The following is a 23,161-nucleotide window of genomic DNA, read 5'->3' as shown; positions in this document are numbered from 1 at the left end:
ACATAAAATTTAGTTTCTAATACATTTATAGAGAATTGAGGACTCCTAGAGTCTCGGTATCGTTTCTACGCCCCTGTGGTTAGTTTAGCTACATATAAAATTTACATCAAAATAAATATATTTCATTTTATTACGCTCTAGAACTTTTTTTACACCTTAGTCTATTTTATCAGACAAAATCTCTATTTAAACATTAAAAATTTTAAATAAGGAAACAATTAATAAATTATATATATTTATAATTATGAGAGATAGTTGACCGTGGATGATAAATGAGGAGAAGATGGTTGGGGGTGCGGTCAATGAAACACAAATAAGTATGACTAACTTATTTTAATGTGCCGACGTTTCGGCTAGAGTTTCTAGCCTTCTTCAGGGCTGCTCGCTAATTAGGTGCTCAACTTTTCAGCGAGCAGCCCTGAAGAAGGCTAGAAACTCTAGCCGAAACGTCGGCAGATTAAAATAAGTTAATCATACTTATTTGTGTTTTTCATTGACCGCACCCCCAACCATCTTCTCCTCATATATATATTTATATATATATATATTTAATTTTGACTAAATGATTTATTTATCCTTCCAAATTTTTAGCCTTTATTCAAATTATAAAAGCTCTAATCATGATTTTTGTATTTGTGTAAGATAGAATTGTACTTAGAACAGTACCCATTAAAATTTCAGCTTTCACCATTAAAAATTCAGCTACTGCCATTTTTAGGGGCAGTGATAAATAAGGCAGTGAGTGAGTGGGATCTCTTCTCTTATGTATTAAGAAGATAAAATAAAAGGAGTTTCCATCTTTGCTAGTACTACCTCGACTTAGATGATATTTTCTTTTGTTTTATAGAGAACTAGATTAGAGCCACCCCGTAATGTTCTTATTTATTTATTATTTTTTACTCATTTATTTCCCAAGTATTTTTAAATATTAGTTTCCCTGTTTATTTAAAAAAATAATTCCTTTTTTAGATTCTAGAAATAATTTATTTAAATGCACTTAGAGATTTTTTTTTTTGCTAAGCACATCTATAACAAGCAGGGTAACCATCCCTAATTTCAACTCCATAGGAATTGTCATTTTCGAGAAACAGTGATCAGTAATTCAGTGAATGAGTAGTTACAGATTAGTAACTAGTTTCAGCATAGTGAGTGAGTGATTAGTAACTATTTTCAGCTCAGGTTCATTACTGGGTTAATGCATTAAAACAAATACGACTCTTGTCCAAGCAATATCTTGTCCATCGTTTAAATTTATTTAGTTATAAAACAGAATTTCGGTAAAAGTAAATTTTTAATTTGACAAATATAGAAATGATTTTAAGATTTTATTTACTATATATTGGCGGTTGATGAAAATATCTGTACATGAGGATGACTTCAGGACTAAATGGTAATTATATTATATAAAGATGGTATTTGTAATATATAACTATTGTATTATACTATTTAAAATGGGTATAATTATCTTCATAGAAGGTGGATCTCTCAGAAGTGATCAGGACCAACTGAGATTGTCCCCAGAGCGGAACTTTAGTATTTAGTTTTAGTATTTCTATATTTTATGGTTATCATTTGTAATAAATGGAAATATTTTTCATATATAGTTCACTCTAAATATATTATTAGCACTTTTGTATCAATTAGCAAAAGTACCAATCCTAGATGAGCTATTGAAACAGGGTTATAGCATTATTAGGTTCTATCTAGTTCCTTTTAAAAAGACCTGTGATTTAGACGAATTTTGACACAAATGACATTGAATTTTTTTTTTTAATGTTTTCCTAAATTAGCATTTTAAATTAGAGGTTGCAAAATCCAGCATCTATCCTGCATTCTAAAAAACACAAAGAACCATTTAGAAAAAATCTTATAATATATTTCATTTTTTTTTACGAACCTCTGTTGACTGGACAATGTGTCAAAGTAGTAAAATTATTGTTAAATTATTTTCATTCATGTAAACTAATTAATTAAAATAATTTCCGAACCCGGATAATTTTTATTGTAATGCAATGATTAGAGATCTAATTCGATTCCAATACGTAAGAAACATTTTGAAAGGATATCGAACTGGAGAGAAGCGAAGAACATGCTGGAGGATAATTGAATACTGTTCCCCCAAACAACTCCCAACTTAATAAAACTGTTTCGACTTAGGGACCGTTCAATACGAATAGTACCATGTTATTTTGAATAGAATAACATATAACATTTAGTTACAATTAGTGTTAAATTTGCAGTTCTTTATCCATACTCGAGTTTGTCTCATCTACGGATTAAAAGTTAGTAAAAAAAAAGTCAACATGTAGAGTGTTTAGTGTTTGAAACATATGAGTTGCAAAAACAGTATAAAGCGTCGTTTGTGGTAATGGATTAAAATAAATAACCATTGCTGAAACTGTTACAGCAACTTGCTAATTGTAATTGTGTAATAGTTGCCATCATGGCAGCCCTACTGTCGTGGGCGTATGGTAGTGCCAGGTATGGCGTGATAGTTGACAGTACATGTAATGGTAGTGAAACCACTATCACGTTAACCGTGATATGTATACACTTTAGATAGTAAATTGCTGCAACTTATCAACTGTAAGCATCTTTCTAGTATTTAGTGTATATCTTGTGTTTTTATTGTTTCTGAACTTGAAATTAATATTAAAAAATTTTACTTTCACTCACCTATGTATGGAATATATAGTAAGGGGGAGTATCACGATCGCGCAAAATATCATATTTTAGAACCGATTTTCTCAAAAACGGCTCTCACGATTTTGATTAAACTCTGCATATCAATACAAAACTAAATGGTCGTTAATATTAGCCAGGTCTTATTGATATAGTTTAATAGGGTCTAATTGGCGAGTTTTCGAAACATTTTTCACTAAAGCTCTTTTATTTTTTTTATTTGAAATAATTAACCATTTGGCATTTTTAACAGTAATGAAAAATGTATAAGTATGATTATGCAAGAATTAGATGAAAGGAATGTGTAGTCTCTTGTGACTCCAATACGCCCAAGGATTTGCTATATATTTTTAAACTGGTGTACTTTGCCTTCTAGGGCTGTTGGTGCAAGTTCTATGATGCGCAAAGTGCACCAAATTTTAATCTTATCAACTGAAATGGTAGTTTTAGGCTTTTTTCGGCCAAGACTCTCATTTGAGTCCTATGCTGTCTAACCATGGTTGGGGATCAAGTTTTTCATTCTTTGGGACAGGCACTAAATGAAAAATTCAACGCCCCAAAGCCGGATTCGAAACGCCACCTGCAGCAGATCTCAAATTGGTAGGATTGCACCTAACCACCTGAGCTACGGACGGGCCACCTACAGGCATAGTTTTACTGCCAGGGTGCGAACCTGCCGCATTGTCTCACATTCGTGACAGTATTACAGTGACAGAAAACTTGTTACCGAGCCGTTGAGCCTAATATATCCCGCGCCTACCTATTTTAATCATTTCATTTAATCTACTGGTAAAAAAGACGTTATATGGAACATATTGGTTGTTAAATAGAACGTGTGGATGTATCAAATATATATATTTTTGGCACCTAATTCAGGGAGTGGTATATGTATTTATATATTTATATTATATACAACAATTTATGGTTAAGAGAATGTAATAATACATTAAAACGGATCAATAGAATAAATATGAAGAAAAGTGACGAAAAGATGCGGAAACGATTAAGGAAATAATTATGTCTACTCTCTTAATAAACCAATTTATTTGACCAAACTAATGTCTCCAAGAGGCTTCTTCATATGACACATGCTTCAGGCTCGATGCCTGTTATCACGTAAGAAGCTTATGATCTTATTTACATAAAAATATATCTGACTAAATATTGTGGATTTGTTGAAAAATAATGGAAAAATAATACAATATTATTTAGATTTCAAAATATATATCTATGTAAATACGTAGACTCGGGGGACTAAAATGGTATATAGAGAGCAGATTGAGCCAAGCTGTTGGTAAACAACAGCTGCTGTACTTCCATCCGAGCAAACAGATTTACTATCTTCCTCGTAATATTGTTCTGGGCCCAGTCCTCGAGGGTATTGTAATCGACACACGTTAGCCCCATTAAATCCTCCGTTATGAGGAAAACATCATTGTACATTTATAAATTTTATTATATTTATAAAAAATATAATTGGGTGAGCTATCAGATTATATATACTTCATTAAAGGTATTATAAAGATTTTAAAAGCAATTTTTATGAAGTCAAATTGGGCCTTAGTTGGAAATTTTAAAAAAGATTATGAATTTTTTTTATTTATTCTTTTCCTGCGCGGGAGTCTTTTTCGAAGTAGAACAGGCTTTTGATTAAGTCTGGCACCCGGGACTGCTTTACAAACTTCTTAAATTTCTATTTCCTACATACTTTCCCATCATTCGTTCCTTTCTCATTGATAGATTATTCCAAGTAAACCACAATGGTTCACACATGGCCAGTGACACATGTATGCTCGCTGTTAATAATAACCCATTAATTGTATCCCAAACTCTCCAATCCCATATCACAGACTCCGAAGAATGGTGTCATAATTGGAAGATCCAACAAATCCCACCAAATAACCTTGACCCTTCGTCGTAAACCTACCGACTGCCCTACAGTTTCATTTAATAATGCTACTCTTACCTCTGTCGAACAGATCCGCTACCTTGGACTACATCTGGACAAACGATTTACCTGGAATCCTCACACAAGACTGAAAAGACAGGGAACTGCACGTCGATTTCAACTATTACAGCACTTACTAGACAAACGGTCTAAACTTGCAACTCATTACAAAAGACTGATCTACATGACTGTAATAAGACCAATCTGGACATATGAAGTTGAGCTTTGGGGCTTCACTAAACCTTCGAATTCCTCTCGTATCCAATCCTTACAATCCGAAATCCTTCGTAAAATCCTCAATGCTCCTTACTTTGTCACAAATAAAATCATACATAAAGACCTTAATGTTCTCTATGTAACCGATCTAGCCCGAACCAGATATCACTCCTTCCATTATAAACTCCCTAATCACTCAAACCCCCTAGGTTCTAACCTTGCATCCTCTTCCATTCCTGACAATCCTCCGAGGCGCCTGAAAAGAAGATCTGCTAATGTAAAATGTTATTAGAGTACTACCAATCGGTAGTTACTCTACACGTGTAGCGTTTTAACACACCACAAATAACACTCCATGTTAACAAAGATCAAATTTACTGAATGTATTATATAATATACAGTAGTAAATTTCAATAAAGAAGTTCAGGGTGCTGATAACGTAATGTCAACTTTTCTACCCCAAAATCATGAGAAATAGTTGACCGTGGATGGACACATTTATTGTTCGAGAAGAAGATGGTTGGGGGGTGCGGTCAAATTATAACACAAATAAGTTGACTTAGTAACTTATTTAATCGTGCCAACGTTTCGGCCAGAATTTCAAGCCTTCATCAGGGCTAAGAACAGAACAAGATAACTACCAAGGAATACAAAAAATAAAATATAAACAGAATGACATAATGTAAATAATTGTACAGAATGGAATTAATAAAATAAAGTGATGAGAGAAGTGGAAAATAAAATGTATTCATAGGTAATTTAATAAGTAGGTAAAATAACATAATTAAGGAAATAAAATAAAAATGAAGTTGCTACGAAATATGAATATATTAGTTTATTAATAATTTAAAAATTAAAATTATGGAAAGAAAAATTTTCTACCTCAAATTTTTCTCGGAAATATAATTGTTTTTCTCACACTTTAAAACTATTCATTATCCGAGTTAGGATTTATTTTTCATTAAATTATAAAAGAATGATTAATGTTCAATTTTTATTCTTATGATCTATTTTTTTAGTAACTTCATTTTGAAATCAGCCTGAGTCGAAATTGTGAGCCGGAATCTAGTTCAGCGAAATGAAGACCAAAAACAATTCATGGTTCTTAACTTCAATGAGCGCTCGTAAAAAAAAAAAATCAGCGATCAAACAAAAACAACAAATCATTAGATTCGAAATTATGGACAATTTATTTAATAATGAAGCAAAGTTAAAATTCGTCATTAACCCTATAAGGGCTAAATTTTCTGAACTTGTTGAAAACCTTCCACCGTGATTTACAAGATCCTGTTGTACTAAGAATCGATATTCTTAAAAGCTGCACACAACAAAATTATGTAATATAAAAATTGAAGCAATTTTTATTATAAAAGTATGAATTATAAAAACATTATATCGTGTGTGAGGTTCGATATTTTTTTTTGTGTAACTTATGTAATTTAAATTGCTACCGTTTAATAATAATTACGATCGGTACGAAGCAGATAAGTTATTTTTGGTTTGTACAACTGACGTCACAACCTTCAGATATTTCGAAGAATACAACTAAAAAGTAAAGTTTTGTTGATAGGACAATCAACCAAGGAGGAAAATAATTGTTTAAATGTCAATTTAGGATAGAAAATAAAAGACAAGTGATGATCTCTGATTATTATTTTGTCTTGAGTTATGTCTTACATTTTTGAATAATGAAACTATTAGATCTTAGTACAATGTGATCCAGTCAAAGGGATCTCGGTGGAATGTTTTGAATGTGTTCACAAAATTTGCTCATTTATGCCTCACTTTGCCTCTTTATTAATTAAAGTATCCACAATTTCGATTCAAATTTGTGAGAAAAAAACATTGTAAAATCTAGTACATAAAGTGACACTGTATCTTTAGCAGATTATTTTTAGCGTTATTATCTTGTAAAGGTCATGAAAACTTTAAGAGATTTATTTTTTTAAATTATCTGAAGCGAAAGTGAACAAACGAATGTGTTCGTTGGTCTAAAAATTACTAGTATAGTGCCTGTGATGAATCATGCCGTAACTCAAAACTCATTTCGACCGGTTCATGTGATTCATTACTTCAATATTATATTGCCTGACGTACAGTTATAACAATCATTCATTATTATCAACGCTGATAAAGTTTCCTCATTTGAAATAATAAGTAAGTGGCGTAAGTTTATACAATTACGTTACTCTTTAGTAGCATAACTTCTGGAATACAATTTTGTTATTTTAAACAAAAAATAAAAATAAATTTAGACTATTTTTTTATAAACAATAAATTTATTTGTATACTATAATGGTTGATATATAAATTAAGAAATTGTCTTTTCCTTTGCCGATAGTCTTTCGTTTCTACAAAATTATAATTTTTAGCTTGTTTCTTTTTAATTTTCTGGCGGCTGTGATTTAAAAAAAATTGAAATAAAGGATGTAAAGGAAACAAAAATAGTAATATAAAATTTATCAAGATACTGAAGTTTTTGTTGAAAATATATGCATAAATTAGAGGTACTGACTAAACTATAACTATAATAATAATAATAATTTATTTATTTGTTTATGGGGCAACCCCCTTACAAATAGAGTTAGATTGTGAAAACTATAACTATAACTAAGTGATGCGGAATATAATACATGAGTAATAATAAAGTTTAAAAAATTGGCCTCGTTTTATCCTATCTGCTTTGTTTTACTTTATCCTTAAATTTGTATTTTTTTCTTCATTCAGTCATCAAAATAACGAATAATGTAAAATTTTCTTTCCTACTGTACGAACCTACCATATGTAGTAAAAGTTTAAAAAGTGGTAAGTATTTTAAATTGTTGCACAATTTCTTTTAATGTCATGTAACAAGCATTTATACATATTTAAAAGTATTAATGCAATAACAAGAATAACACGTCACAGAATAGATTATTTTTTAAAAACATCATATTTTTGCTAATCAATAATGATCATAAACTATTTTCTTTGATGTTCAAAATTTGTATTCTTTCAACTATTCCAATTAAATATTCTGAATGACATACTGAGTTGAGTGAATGATTGACGTATCATTGGCTGTTTCTGTAAGATCTCTTTAATAAGTTATGTGTCTGTCCTGTTTGTGTAGACGCAATGACCTAATTTAAATAAACACGTGATTTTAACAATTGTGTAATTTAAATTTATAATATTTTATTGAAGTCATTGAACTATGCAATTATCCTTGTCTATTAGAGATAGTAGAATAACAAAGATTTGATTCTTAAAAGATTTTTTATTTCTATTTTATTCTCAGAAACTCTTTTAACTTCTGAAAACTACTACAGAAGTTAAAAATTGTTAAAGGCTCAGAAAAAATAAACAAATTGTAGAATGGAGTAAATTATTTCTGATATTATTCAAATCTATCATCCCTGTTATCTGGCAATAAATAAAATATTTCTGACTGATTCTTAAGAAATTGTGTGTAGGCTATTGATTATTTAAATAATGCAATTCTCTTTCTTAGATCTTTTTATAATGTATTAGTTTTGAGGCAAAGAATATAAGAGATGATTTAAAAATCTTTGTCGAGCTACAGTATGTAACAATGAAATATCTAAATCGGTTTGTAGCACGCAAAGGTGTTTAGTCACGAATAGGGCACAAAATGGTTAATTATAATCTTAGAGGATTGGAACTGTAAAGAATTGTTAGCAGTTTGGGCGCCATTTTTTATTGAAATTTTTAAATGGTCATATTATGTTTTTTTTTAAGTTTATTTATTTATTAATTTTTTAAATCGAATTCTATAAGCTATATTATGTGTATTGTATAATGTGGGTGTGATGACTTGATTATTGTTGCTTTAGGTTTTGGGATGACATTTAGTTGGATTAGGTGCGTTGACAGTCAACAAATTAAGTTGGATTAGGAATGGATGATTTATTTAACTCTACGTGGAATGACTGTTGGAGACTGAGATAGTATGGACTGAGAGAGTACGGACTGGTCGATTCGGAGGTGGCTAGATGCCATGCGTCGCTAGGGCAGCCTCAGTCCTCTTCCCGCCGCCTTACCTCCTGCCTCCATGTATATCGCGGTGTATCTATGATATCTGGTGAGTACAGATATTAACACACTATCTCACCGTCACGATAGTTAGTATCTTTAGCTGGTAACAGGCTAGCCACAGCGTCTAATGCTTCATCTACGATCGAATTGTTTTGAATTTATTGACCAAATCTTCCTGATCCTCTATAAAAAACACTTTAATTTCCTAAAACCACACATACTATGGGTATCAAAAAGTCGTTTAAAGTAAGTGACGCATCCGTTTTACAATATGCTTACGTGACCGAGTCATCTCAAAGGACATCGTTATTTGTCTTACTGCGACAGTTGGACACACGCGTGCGCTTCCAGTATTCAACTCACAAAAAGCACGTGCTTGATTTTCTGTATGTCGCATGGCCAAAGACATATATGTTCCTTTACGTAGAGCAGATATGGATTCCTCGTAAAGTTTTCCAATCCATTTAGATCCATGAAACGAATTCACAAAATTTCATTTACAAAAAAAAATCAGAAAAGAGCGACAGTTAATTAGAGCCAAATGATAACTTTATTTTAAGTATGTACTATTTGAAAAAAAATCGTTTATTTATTAGAGTGTCATACAATTCTACCTACAATAATTTTTTAAAATTTGTTTTAGTATAAACTAATGTTTAAAATAAGAGTTTTATGAGCCTTTCGATTTTATTGTGCTACATCAGTTGAATTAGGCCTCATTTGTTAGGTTTCATTGCGCATTTGTGTTTGGGGGTAACAACAGCCAACAAACAATTCCAGGTTCTAAGGAAAAAAGAATGGATGAACACACGTTTTGGCATAAAAAAAAGTAATACCTTAAGATAAAATACCCTTTTACGTAAGAAAGACTTCGGAGATTGTTTTTGCTTGTAAAACTGGTATCTTAAACAGACAACCCTACTATAAAGTTATCGTAGTAGAAGTAATTTCTATATCCATTGTTATAACGTTCGCAATTGATAACTTTAATAAGAAACTAGAATTTTCCATAAATGGACATTGGTTATTCTTACACCAGACCACAGATATACAAATTTTATTTAATAATCAATTACAATCTGTGATTAATGAAATCATACCGTTATTTTTATTATATAAGCTGAAGAGCCATAATGGAGATATATTAAAAGCTAGGAAAAATAAAATTAAAAGTGGGCATGAATTTAAATAATTTTGAGTATATGCTAAAAAAAATTAGAAAAAAAGTATATCATTATTTAAATTTACCAAATTTCTATCTCTCAGATGTTTAGTTGTAAGTTTATAATTATCTTTTGACCAAAACCTTCATTAATAACTGTTTATTTTATTAATCAACTGGATTGATTCCCGATTAAAAGATTCTTTAGAAACTCCTGTCAACCATCCTCCAATATTTATAAACTGCCCTCACTACCGGATAAAAAAACAAACCAAAGCAAATCTCATTATAAAAACATGTATGAGGTGTTAAATTAATATATCCAATTCTAAAAAGAACATTTTTTTTTACATATAAAAATTCTACATCTAATAATTAATTACATCTAAATAATTTAAATTCCTCTTTTCAAATAGATCTTACAAATCAACATTTTCAATAAAAATTGAAATTAGCTCCCATTGATTTTTTAATTTTTTAATAATAAATTTCCGAAAGTGGTTTTATTGACTATTAATATAAGTCTAGTCATATGTATCAATTTCACTTTTAAAACTTCTACTACTAGCGTCTGCATTAATTAGAATGTGGAGGAAGCAAAGACATGAAATAATTTGTTTTTAAATTTATTTAGGGAACGAACAGAATTCTAATAATACACGTAATGTAAATATTTTCTTTGAGCTTAGAAATCATAAAATATATAAAATAGTCTTATGCCTATCCCATAATTGCAACAGTTTATGAAGTACAAACGAATCATATTGTTAATGTACAAATGTGTCATAGAAATAAATAAAATTATTTCCATATTAAAATAGACCGATGGACCGTTTATTTATTTTGGATTTCCACATACATCTTACCTCTTTAGCAGAAATATTTTTCTTTGATTTCTTTCCTTAGATGAAAGAGTTGACATAATTAGGAAGAGAATGTTTATTAAATATTCTGGATAAATTATAAAGGGAATTAATACATTTTATGATGTTAATACTTGTGAGCTTTATGTATAAACTACTTATGTAGAGCTGTTAACAGGTGTCCTTGTAGGAAAGTGAAAATATTTTATGTAGCGTAGCCTAGTATCCCCTACGATTGTTCCAGGATCAGTGTTCGATCTGGCACAGAGCAGACAAACCGGCACCTCAAAGCTTTCTCATGGCCACAATACAATCGTCTGTATATTTGTGAATTTAAAATCTTTATTAAAAAAAAAATAATAATAATGCACTCCTAATATTTCATGTTCCAGTTTCGTTATGGTAATTTTATAGGATTATGAAATACTAATTCTGCCAACAAACATTGTATTGACTTAAAAAAAGTATATTTAAATTTCTGTATTACCAATTTCCTCATTTTTATAACCACTTTCACCCTAAAAAAAATAAATAAATATAAAATTGTTGAGCATTAGTCAACGTACAAAACTATTTTTGCTGTAACAATCCACTATAGACAAATTTTGGAGGAATGGAATCCAAAGTATGATATAGAAAAAACAGAATAAAAAAATAATAGGTCCTTGTATTGTTGTAAGTTCCAATGTTGTTTGACCTCCCGACCTCAATATCTTCTCGAAATCGAACCAGCCCCGCAAAGTCAAGTATACTGTTGAAAGACTTTATTGAAATGAAGTAACTTTTTTTTAAATCCCTAAGATCGTAACTCGATAATTTATAAAGTGAGATACTTTCAAGTATTTATTAAAATGATTAATTTTTACTTATTTATTTTTCTTTGGTTGTCGCGATCGAATAATGAAGCAATATTTTCCTTAAAAATGATTGTTATCTTACACTAGATTCTGAAAATGGAAAATTACATGATAATTTAATGCTGCTACACAAGTCGTCTAAGAATAATCACGTCGTCCAGACTTACCACAAGCCAGACATTTAAACTACAATTATGATTTTATTGTAGTAATTGATGTTATAGTTATTCATATTGTATACATCGATACTGTGATTTGATTTTGAAGTAGCTGAATGAATTGATGTTTAAAGGAAAGAACGAAGGTGCACGAATGACCAAGGGTTTGCTGAAGGAGTTGGTTCTATATAAATTCATATAATATATGAATCGATGGAGAATTAGTATTTAGTGAGTGAAAAGATCAGTTAGAATGAGGATGTAGCTAAGTATTAAGGACTTAAAAAATAAAAACATCATGGAAGTATTGCTGTCGAAAAGTAGGACTTAGCTACTTCAACTCAGTATACCAACAGAAGACATGAGAGCGCCTGGGAACCATAAGATAAATCTTATGATGCAGTCTCTTCAGTCTCATCTCTTTTAGTCCAGCAGGGAGCCCTCTGCAGATCAAGCAGCCATAGCCGAAGTGTGGGGAAGTCAGAGAGGATACCAGGAAGTTACGGGTATTTTGAGGAATAGAATCACAAAGTCTCAAAAATTATTTAAGTACAGCTAAAGATTCACTTGTGATTTTTTAAATATGATTATTCCAGAAGAGGTGCTCATCGCAGGGTTTTTTTTTTCAAATGGAGTCAAAATGAATTATTTGCTTATTGATGTAAAGTATGGATATAGTAATGAGAAGAATAAAGAAGAGACCAGGAATCGATGTGGATGGACTTTACAAACAGTCAAAATCTTGGTCCATTACAAAATAGTTAAAAAATGTTCGGTTTCACTAAAGAATTCTGAATTGTTATGGGCCTGAAGTGTAAACGTGGGACTGGTGGCACTGAACTACATATTTGGCAAAACCTTCCTCCCCTATTATTGACATTTCTTTCTTGGTCGTGTTAAAACCAATAGAGGCCCGCACAGTTTAAAAATATAAATAATATGCTTTTTAAAATTATTATTTTATAAAATATTTGAAAGATAACGTTACTTAAAAAAATAATCAACATTTGTAACGTCAATCGCAGGAGTATAGCCGGCAATTCACGGCACTGTTATCCGCAATCTTAAAACCAAGTAGCGGTAATAAAAATACTGTACTATTAAACTATTTAGAACCTCACAAGTTAAGACGCCTCTGAAATAGTTATATCTGTATCCGTAGGGAGGTTCAACAATTTATATCTGAATAGCCCAGAGTAAAAATGGGGCGACTAAAGTTTATCAGACTGCTCTCGCAAAAAACTACAATTGAAAAGGTTTGACAGTGGCTCTTTTTAATGTAAAATAACTATGCTATTAATAATAATTAATCTTTTTTTTTTATGTATGTATAGCAATAAACCAATAAGAGAGAGAGAAATGATTTATTGACAGGTTGCGATAACACACAGCACAATAATCTGTCTAAAACGACAATACAAAAAAATGATATAAACAAAATACATTGGAACAATATTTAACAAAATTACATTAAATTTGTATTTTTTAAAATTTATTCCTTCTTCCTTTGTATTTTGTTTCCAACTATATACTTAATCATTTCAATACATCCCACTCTGGCATACCTCATATTCCTTTTTTCTGGTGTTTTTTTTTCGCAAATATTGATTTTACTACTTCATAAAATAAAATGATTAGAAATCAAAGAACGGTCATATATAAGAAATTCGGTCGCCTACCGATTTATGTAAATGTACTCAATTTTAACTTGTTTAGAGTGTGCATATAACCTAGGAAAGTCAGACAACATCCTAGGGTACTCTCGTGACCCTTAAAAAAAGCTTATAAGAAATATATTATATAATAAGCATTTATTAAAAATAAGGATTTAAGGTTTATTCTTGTACTGCTCGGGAGTCTTTCTTGGTGCAGAACAGGCTTTTGATCGAGTCTGGCACCCAGGACTTGCTATACAAGATCCCCTACAAAAATTCCTACCCCTTACATATTATCTCATTATCCGTTCTTATCTCTCAGACAGGTTCTTTCAAGTAAATCACAATAGAGCTTATTCATCCCTGTTTCCTCAGTCTGCTGGTGTACCTCAGGGTAGTATCCTTGGTCCTATCCTTTATACAGTTTTTACAGCTGACATCCCAACCCATCCTAACACTATTCTCACCACGTAGGACGATGACACATGCCTATTGTCAGTGAATAATGATCCTTCGATTGTATCCCAATCTCTCCAATCCCACATCACCACCCTTGAAGAATGGTGCCAAAACTGGAGGATTAAAATAAATTCCAATAAATCCCACCAAATCACATTTACCCTTCACCGTAAAACTTCGTCTTGGCTCACAGTATCTTTTAATAATACCGCACTTATTCCTGTTGAACAGATCCGTTACTTAGGACTAAATCTGGACAAACGACTGACATGGAATTCTCATACAAGACTGAAAAGACAGGAAACTGCTCGTCGATTCTGACTATTACAACATTTACTAGACAAACGGTTCAAACTTCATTACATCAATCCATTACAAAAGACTGATCTACATGACTGTTATAAGGGCTTTCTGGACATACGGAGTTGAGCTATGGGGCTCCACTAAAACATCTAATTCCTCTCGAATCCAATCCTTACAGTCCAAAATCGTTAATGCTCCCTTATTTTGTCACAAATCAAATCATCCATCAGGACCTCAATGTCCCCTATGTTGCCGATTTGGCCAGAACCACATACCAATCCTTCCATAATAATCTTCCCAACCACCCAAACCAACTCGTTTCTAACCTAGCTTCTCCTTCACTACCTAATAATCCTCCTAAGTGTCTGAAAAGAAGATGGCCTCGAGATCTTCTCCTTTAGAAATGTTTTTGGAGTTCTATCAATTGGTAGATTCTCCACATGTTTGTATTATGTCATAATATCACTTACAGAAAATTTACTTAATGTGTACACATGTATACAGTTGTAAATAACAATAAATAAATTAAAAAAAAAAAAAAAAATTATTCTTAATGATTGGTGTTATACCAAGGGTAGTTTCTCTACACGCCTGTATCACTCCATTTTAACTGAGATCAAATTTATTAAATGTATTATAATGAACAGTTGCAATTAGCAATAAATAAATAAATTAAATCCTTAAAGGATAAGCAATTTCTCCCAGTAAGCTTATAAAGCGTATACTTATTTTCCTCAAAAATAAAACTCAATTACACCGAGCCTCGGTTTCAAAGGGGCTTCGCGTAAAGAATGGAAAAAAAATTAAAACTGATTTCAAAGTTGTGTCCCAGGCCATTCTTTTCATACACTTAATTTATTTTCTAAAATTAATTTATTTTATAACCACACGGTATATCTTCAATGATTATAATAATATATTAGAATTCAATTATCAGGTAATTATATGAACAAAATGTCTCAAAAACAGAATAAATAAGGATGTAATATCTTTATATGTTTACTAAAAGCTAATTAAAACAAGTTAGTTAAATTAAATTTTAATTATTGAATGTAAATAATGGTAAAATCTTCATTGCAAAACTATAGATAATTTAACTATGAAGTGTTATAGATAATTAAATTTCAAATACATTACTTAATCATTAATTATATTTTTATTTAAGAAAATTAACAATAGAACGCCCATAAATAACTAAATTCAAGTATTTCAACCAATCAAAACATTCCTATTCAGTATACGTCACACTCAGAATGCTTTCATCATTTGATGCATACAAGAACTACTTAAGTCACTGACATATTTTGTTTAAGTAATAAACAATGATTCCATTGAACTGATGGAATGTACTAAATTGCATGGTTTTTACTCAGATATATTACTTCTGTTAAATATTTCATCAATCACACGAAGTATAATAACAAAATATCCTCATATGACTATGGGTCAAGTATAATCTGAAGAGGAAAAAATATGTGCATGAGAAAACATTTGTAAAAACTAAAGTAAGCATATCGAGTAAACTTTGATTTATGTCAGTTAAAATAATATAACTAGCATTTAATTACAGTGTATATTAGATTCTTGAGGATGAGGCAATGGTAAAATAGTAAATAAAGAAAAATTTTATAGAAAGTAGATGATTCACCAATCTACTCAATTAAAAAATAAAATAACATAATATATATTATATACTCATATAATATTAAAAAAAGAGTTCTGCTACAGATATTCCTTTGGCCCCTATAAAAAACAATCCTCAATAATCTTACAGAAATTAGATTCTTTAAAATGAACGAAGATAAATAAATGTAACGAAATGCTAAAAGAAAGCTGTATTGATTTCTTGTCTAGTTTTAAAATGGAGTTTCTTCAATTTAGTACCGTTCTAATTCTGTTTTTATGTTAGGTTTAACACCTCTATGCACTTCGACTAATTAGCAATTAGTTTTTGATGTCTGGTGTAGTATACTTTTAGATCTATTACTGATTGGCCACTTTAACAAAACCTCGAGTGAGAAAAGCCTATTTGAAAAGAATTATTATGTGAGCCAGCCACGAAATCTCTAAGATTCTATTTATTATGTATTAACAATTAAATTTACAATATTAATAATATGACTTGTCTTTTTTTCTTACCTCCTGGAGCAAAGAAAAAGGCATTTACAAATATATATATATACATATACCGGCTATTTCATTTTCTTGTTTTGCCGGGATGGCATTATAAGAATGGTTGCCGGGTCCGATGAAGGCGGTGTCAACAATGATGTGATATGTTTGCCTGGATGCTCACTAGGAATAGGGAGGGGCTATTCCTGTTGGTGGTGTTGAAGTAATAACTTCAGGCTGCAGAGCCAGAAGTCCCTCTCAAGGCGAGGACGTCGACCAAGGGGACAATGCTTTGCCACCTCCCAGGTCTTGGTGTAGAGGGTTGCCACTGGCTTTCAGCCCATCAAAGAATTTGATGTGCCTACGGTCTATGAATTACGGCACAGACGGGAGTTGGAGCTCCTCACATATTACTTTATGACTTGCCATAAACTGACCATTACTTATGTACTGCAAGTATCCAAAAAGGTCGTCCTGTTCATGCATTTCAGAGAATTATTGGGAAGGAACATAGAACTTAAGTAGGCTTGTGTGGATGTAGAGTTTATAATGGAAGCTCAAGTATCCGATTTTGTTTGCAGATAAATCATGTAAAATAAGTAACGTCAAGATTATATAAATAATTTAGATTGTGACATAGTATGGAGGCTTGAGGATTTTGGATTGGCAGGATTTTGGATACCGGAGGAATAGTTATTGTAGCTGAGAGGTCACCACAGCAACCTCAGGGGTACAGCGGCGCCGATTCGATTCTGTTCTGAGTGGGTTGACTTTTGTATCTTGGCAGTCGTACTGAATAAAACTCGACCCTCCTACTCTGATTAGAATTGTTTAGCTATCTATAGGGTAATCCCTATCTTTTCCCTCTATTCTCCATTCCTCCCCCCATGTGTCAGAAATGGTCAGGTAAGAGGAAAATAAGGGTTCCAAAGCTAAAATATCTGAATGTTAATTGACTCAATTGTAGTCATACAGATGATCTTTATGTAATGGATTCGTCCTTAATTTAATATTCTTGCAGAACCGATTATCATGCAATATAAGGTTACCAAACTTATATTTATATAGTTTAGTAGTTTATAATAATTTATAGTTCCTTACCAAGTACTGAATCCAAAATCCTCCATAGTTTGTATTAATACATTTTTTTTTTTTTTTTAAATAGAATGAATTGGAGGTTTACCAGGTTTGTCTAGTAAGCAAAGTTTAGGCAAAACTTAAGAAAGAACCTTCAGGGGGAATCATATGACGGGAGATTACATTAAAGCGTTGACGGCTAGTGGTTAGGGTGGTTGTGTGAACCACTGGTTTATGCAAATAAAGAATATTCATGATAGATGTAGTTGAATTATCATTTTTCTCAGTTATAGAAGTGGTCTATTCATTATCTTGAAAATAGGATTTAACCGCAGTAACTAACAATGCACAACTAAACTGTCACAAGAAGTCTTTTTTTTAGATTCCACTTCTGTATCTTGTCCAGAAAAAGTCCTTCTCTTCAAAAGGAACAAATGGAATATTACTATTCAAAGAAAGGTTTCATATGAAATATCACAATTCCAAACTGAAATTAATGACATGAATGTAATCTTGATTTCTCATATTCTAGAAAATAAAGTTTGATTGGCATTGATTGTCAAATGTGGAGGTAAATATGAGATATGAAATGGATCAATGTTTTCGTTACAGTAAAAAAAATTCTCATGTTTATTAGGCCAATCAGGACATGAGTATGGTTCAGCAAAGGACAAAGGTCAAAGGTTGGTGAAGGCTAGTCTCTATACCTTCCGTTTGTTCAAGCTTCTTCATTTACCTTTGTCATAATATCGGTTTCTTATTTTTTACACTTGTTTAATATTATTAATTTTTAAAAAATGGTTGCTTTGTTTCTAAGAACTGAATAATAATTCTTGGATTGAAGTTTTTAACCAACGCGGTAAATCAGCGAGAATCTTAGAAGGATATCGGATATTTGGCGATCCGGGTGCGGTCTGCTTCATCCAGATATGTTTATTTACTTAATTTTACACGTATATATACACAGTTCGAGTTCTATAAATAGAGGTGCCGGAACAGATGGTGTTGTGAATATTCCTAATTATTGGCCTAAAAACAAATCGATCTATGCCAGTTTCAATGGTTCACTTTTAGGTGAAGAGTACCAACAGTAGAGTATACGTGACGAAAAAATGTTTTTAATTATCATAATTTTTTTTCCTAAAGAGAAATATCAGAACCTAAAATTGAGTGATTGTTTTGTTATGTTCCACCACTCCAAATTTACGAGCCGAAAGAGGTAAAGGATTTTTAACGAACTGAGTCCGGAAAAGTTGGAATTCAATGTGGGCTGAGGTTCCACTGACTAATAAACTGAGAAATGATAATAATAATTTATTTATTTGTTTTTGGGGAAAACCCAGTACAAATAGAGTTAGTCTGTGAGATACATAAAATAAATAATCAATTAATAAGTAGTAAGTAGTAATTTTTTTTAAATTGTGAGTTAAAGATCATTTAAATAAACTTATAACAAACAATATACCAGAGCTGGACTATCTACATTTGTTAGAGTAAAACAATACAGCATATTGAATAATATTTAAAAAAACAAACAAAAAAAACTATACATCCTATTGTGACGGTAGATATCTAGCTCTAAGCAAAAGGTTCTGTGTTACATATATATATGTGTATATATTAAAAAAAAGTTTAAGCTCCAATCCTGAGGGTACAGACAGAAATTCATACAACTAATTTTGGTTAATATTGTTTAGTTTCGGCGTGTATTGGATTCGATTCTCATGATATGTACCGACTGTTTATGTTTACGGTGATAAGGCTCCGATGGTAGAAGCTAGAAATGGTGGGGATGGTGCGGCGATATCTTCTCTACAATAATAATGCTGGTGCCTTTCAGAGGATATCTCATTGTTTTGGTTCTTGATATGTCAATAAGGTCATATGTTGTCGTCCAGGGCTTATTGTTAGTAGTATTTTCATTATTTACCAGAGACTCTGAAAAAGCTTAAGTTTTTTCATAATATCATCATTCATTAATTAATCGTCCATACAAATTTATATAATATAATATAATGCATATAATACCTTTCAAATTTCATCTTTAAATCATTTTGTTCAAATTGTGTGTTAGATTCATTGTTAGTTGGGAACTGAAGATATTCTGTCACTGTTGCAGTTACTTTTTTACGTTTTGTTGTTTGGGCTGGTTTTTTGATTTTGTTTTTGTATGAAACAGCAGCTGAGCTGATTCTTGAAACGCAGTTTAAAACCGTCTCCTTGCAATTTTTAAAATGAATAGAATTGAGTGCAAACATATAAGTTTAATAGATTTTTTTTGTTTATTTTCTATAAACATATAAGTCTGTTATGTGATGATAACAGCCATATATATAGACTTTTAAGGGATCCTTGTTATGACCATGTTGAAAGAAATAAAGAATATAATTAGTCAGGATGTAATGTAATGTAAACAATGAAACCCGGGGGGAGCAGAGGTCTATCATAGAGAGCTACTTGTGGCCGAGGGAGTTAAGGTGTCAAGCCTATTTAATGCAATTTGAAATTCAAGTACAGCATTTTTCGACATTTGAAACGACCGAATATCAGCTCATTTGATCCAAAGAGGACCATTTTAGTTGACTAAATAGACGAATCAGACATCCACGAAATTTCTAAAACTGTGTCATAAAACGGAAAAATTCACCCCTTCACTCTACGGATGACCTTCGAAAAATTGATGGAGTTTATAAAGAACAGTCTATTATATTCCACGTTTGTGTATAGTATACGTATTAATGCCAATGTTGGAAATAAACCAAATTTTTAAACTTAACAACCCTCTAAAACAAAAATTATTCCACAAAATAATGGTAAAATTATTGGAAAATGTTTTCTAGAAACTCATTCAAGATGATAAGATTTTACTGAAGTAAGTTTCTCCTAATTTTTTTTATCTTATTCTGCAATTTTATTTAGAATATAAAGTTTTCATACTTTGATTTGTCTCTGATCCTCCAAATTTTAACAATGCTAATATAGATAGTATTTTATATCACACTTGTTAAAAATGTTGTGTGTTCAATTAGTTGTCAGGTGCGCAAGGAGACCACTTGCTCATATAGACTTATTATTAAGATTACTTCTTATGTTTTAAATTATTTTGTAATTTTATGATTATTATCCTTTTTAATTTTTATTTGTGGTTTTTCAATCTCGCTTTAGCTTATTACAACAAGCAATATGAGATGTTGATAGACATTGTTTATTAGACTGAGTAAACTCTTATTACATAAACTCTCCTTCTAGCACTGTCAGGTAGTTCCAATATACATTCTAAAGCTCTTTACTAAAACGGTTCCAGGTTATATAGAACGGTTCCAAGTTATAATCTTTCAGCTAACTCTAAAAAATGGAAGTAAGTTCATGAAAAGTAAGTATTAAAAAAAATTTAAAATTGATTGCTCACAAAATAAGATCCCTCAGATCCCTGCCAGTTGTAACCGTTTGTCTCTTTTTTAGGGAGCGTTATAACAAGATCTTCGTAAACGTTTTGTACATCATTATCTGAATAAAACCCTAACAGCCGAACTCCATAAGTCACATTCTCATCAAGAAACATCGGGCGTGGTAGTGTTAGAGGCATTTGTGATTGTTTAACAGAAATTTTAAATAGTTTTATCTTTATCATGTGTTTTTTCTTTTTGATAAATGGCTTCGAGGCTTCGAAATCGGCTCTCGCTAAAATAAATTGACTAAATGTAGTATGCAAAATTCATTTCATAAGAAATATCATAAAACTCCTACGAAGATAAATGTTATAAATTATTTTATAGTACATTCAACTACCTTTAATTGATTTGATTTGAGTGCTGGTAGGCATGTAAAGAGAGAAAAGGTTAGGTAAAACAGAAAAACGAAATATGATAAATATGCATTACTTAAATAGATTCTACTACAGGATTGCTAAGCGATTATGGTTATTAAAAATAACATAAAAGAACTCGTGGCAAACATACTAGAAATCGAAATCGAATGTACTGTAGTAAAAACTTACAGTTCTTTGTATTTATGTAGAGGAACTTGCTACGAATTGTCTTAAGTAAGCGCAAATTAAGGATACTTAGATTATATACATATCTATAGCAATTAGTAATATATATCATAATCTTGAAAGGAAGGAGGAGGCAATGAACCCGGATTTGGAGGAGTGAAGCCGATTGGATTGAACATCTGACTACCTGTTGCAGGCTCCTGGCTTCAGAGCAAACTAAACTTCTCTATCTCCATCGAATCAATTCGCTGGAATGTTATATCGATGGTTTTGGTTCCATTGGGGGGAACAAACGGGATACCTGTCCGGGGCCACGAGGATTTTTTTATCATAGAAATATTTGAAAGAATACAAAAAGTGACGGAAATGACAATAATTATTTAATAAAAAGAAGAAGAAATAAAAACATGAAGATTTTAGAAAAAATAATCTTAGGCGTCTTGGAAGTAAAGAAGCTTGTTAAAAAAAATCGATTTGACCAGTATCTCTTGGTTTATACGAGGAGAAGATGGTTGGGGAGTGCGGTCAAAATATAACACAAATAAGTTGAAGTAACTTATTTAATCGTGCCAACGTTTCGGCTAGAATTTCTAGTCTTTATCAAGGCTGTTTGTACCCGCCAAGTTTGTAGTATCTCTTAACAGTAGTATCTTGTGGTATCTCACTAAGTTTGTAGTATCTAAGTATCTCTTGGTTTGTTTCGAATGCGGTTGTTTCAGGTTTATGTGTTGCTGCATCATTCCCAAGTGCTCTCATCCCCGTACCATCCTCTCCAATCATTAAATTCACATTGGCGAAGTACTTACTTGTTCTATGTGCACAGATGTATATTTTATTTAGTTGGGTGTTTCAAATTATCTTTCCTGTTTCATTTTATTTAGTTTAGAATCCTCATACAACACTGAAATGAGAGGAAACTGTAATAGTCGGAATCGACGTCACAACACTTACTAGTCTAAACTTCCAATCCATGACAAAAGACTGTTCTACATGACTACAATAAAGCCCAACATTTGGGGCTCCACTAAACCTTGGAATTCCTCTTGTGTCCAAACCTTACAATCCAAGATCCTTCACACAATCCTCAATGCTCCTTATTTTGTCATAAATAAACACATCCATAATGACCATAGTGTTCCCTATGTAACCGATCTAGCCCGAACCAGATATCATTTCTTTTATTATTAACTCTCTAATCATCCAAACCCAATTTTAACCTTGCTTCCCCTTCCTGGCAGTGCTCCTGACAAATTTACAATGAAATATTTAAAATAAGGAGAGTTCAGCATTTATCTCCATTGTCAAGTTTAGTGTAGATTGGTTGAGTCGTGTCGAAGTAATTTCAATTTTTTTTTTGTTTTTCAAAGGAAATTAAAAATTTGACTTGGGGCGAAAATTTTGGGTTAAAAAATTGTATTTTCCATTTTTTTTTTAGTCAGTCGGTTTGAATTTTTTCAATATAGTACTAATATTGAAGTACACAGATGATTATTATTTAAAAATTATTCATATTTCATGTAGTCTATACATGACAATGTCATAGATTATCAAAGTGCCTTTTTATTAACTATGTTACAGCGAAGTTAGTTGTTATCAAACACATCACCATAATTACTGTCTTATAATCTATATATATA

The 23,161-nt window shown here is 31.4% G+C and overlaps 1 protein-coding gene across 3 annotated transcripts in view; it reads left to right on the top strand.

Moving 5' to 3' along the window:
• The window catches only part of eag (ether a go-go), a 160,332-nt gene that overhangs the window by 57,036 nt on the left and 80,135 nt on the right, over positions 1 to 23,161 (top strand). For 2 of the 3 annotated variants that reach the window (XR_010842850.1, XM_014435309.2), the window contains exon 1: positions 8,869 to 8,930. The exons of the other annotated variant lie outside the window; for it this stretch is intronic. The gene's annotated coding sequence lies outside the window, so the exon portion shown is untranslated. Of the gene's footprint in view, positions 1 to 8,868; positions 8,931 to 23,161 lie in introns of those variants that run through there. 3 annotated transcript variants of the gene reach the window in all.

This window comes from Halyomorpha halys, unplaced genomic scaffold (assembly GCF_000696795.3).
Source record: "Halyomorpha halys isolate HHAL.00 unplaced genomic scaffold, Hhal_1.1 Scaffold1558.1, whole genome shotgun sequence".
Classification (NCBI taxonomy): Eukaryota; Metazoa; Arthropoda; class Insecta; order Hemiptera; family Pentatomidae; genus Halyomorpha; species Halyomorpha halys.
The sequence above is the reverse complement of the archived record's forward strand: the minus strand, read 5'-3'. Positions and strand labels throughout refer to the sequence as shown.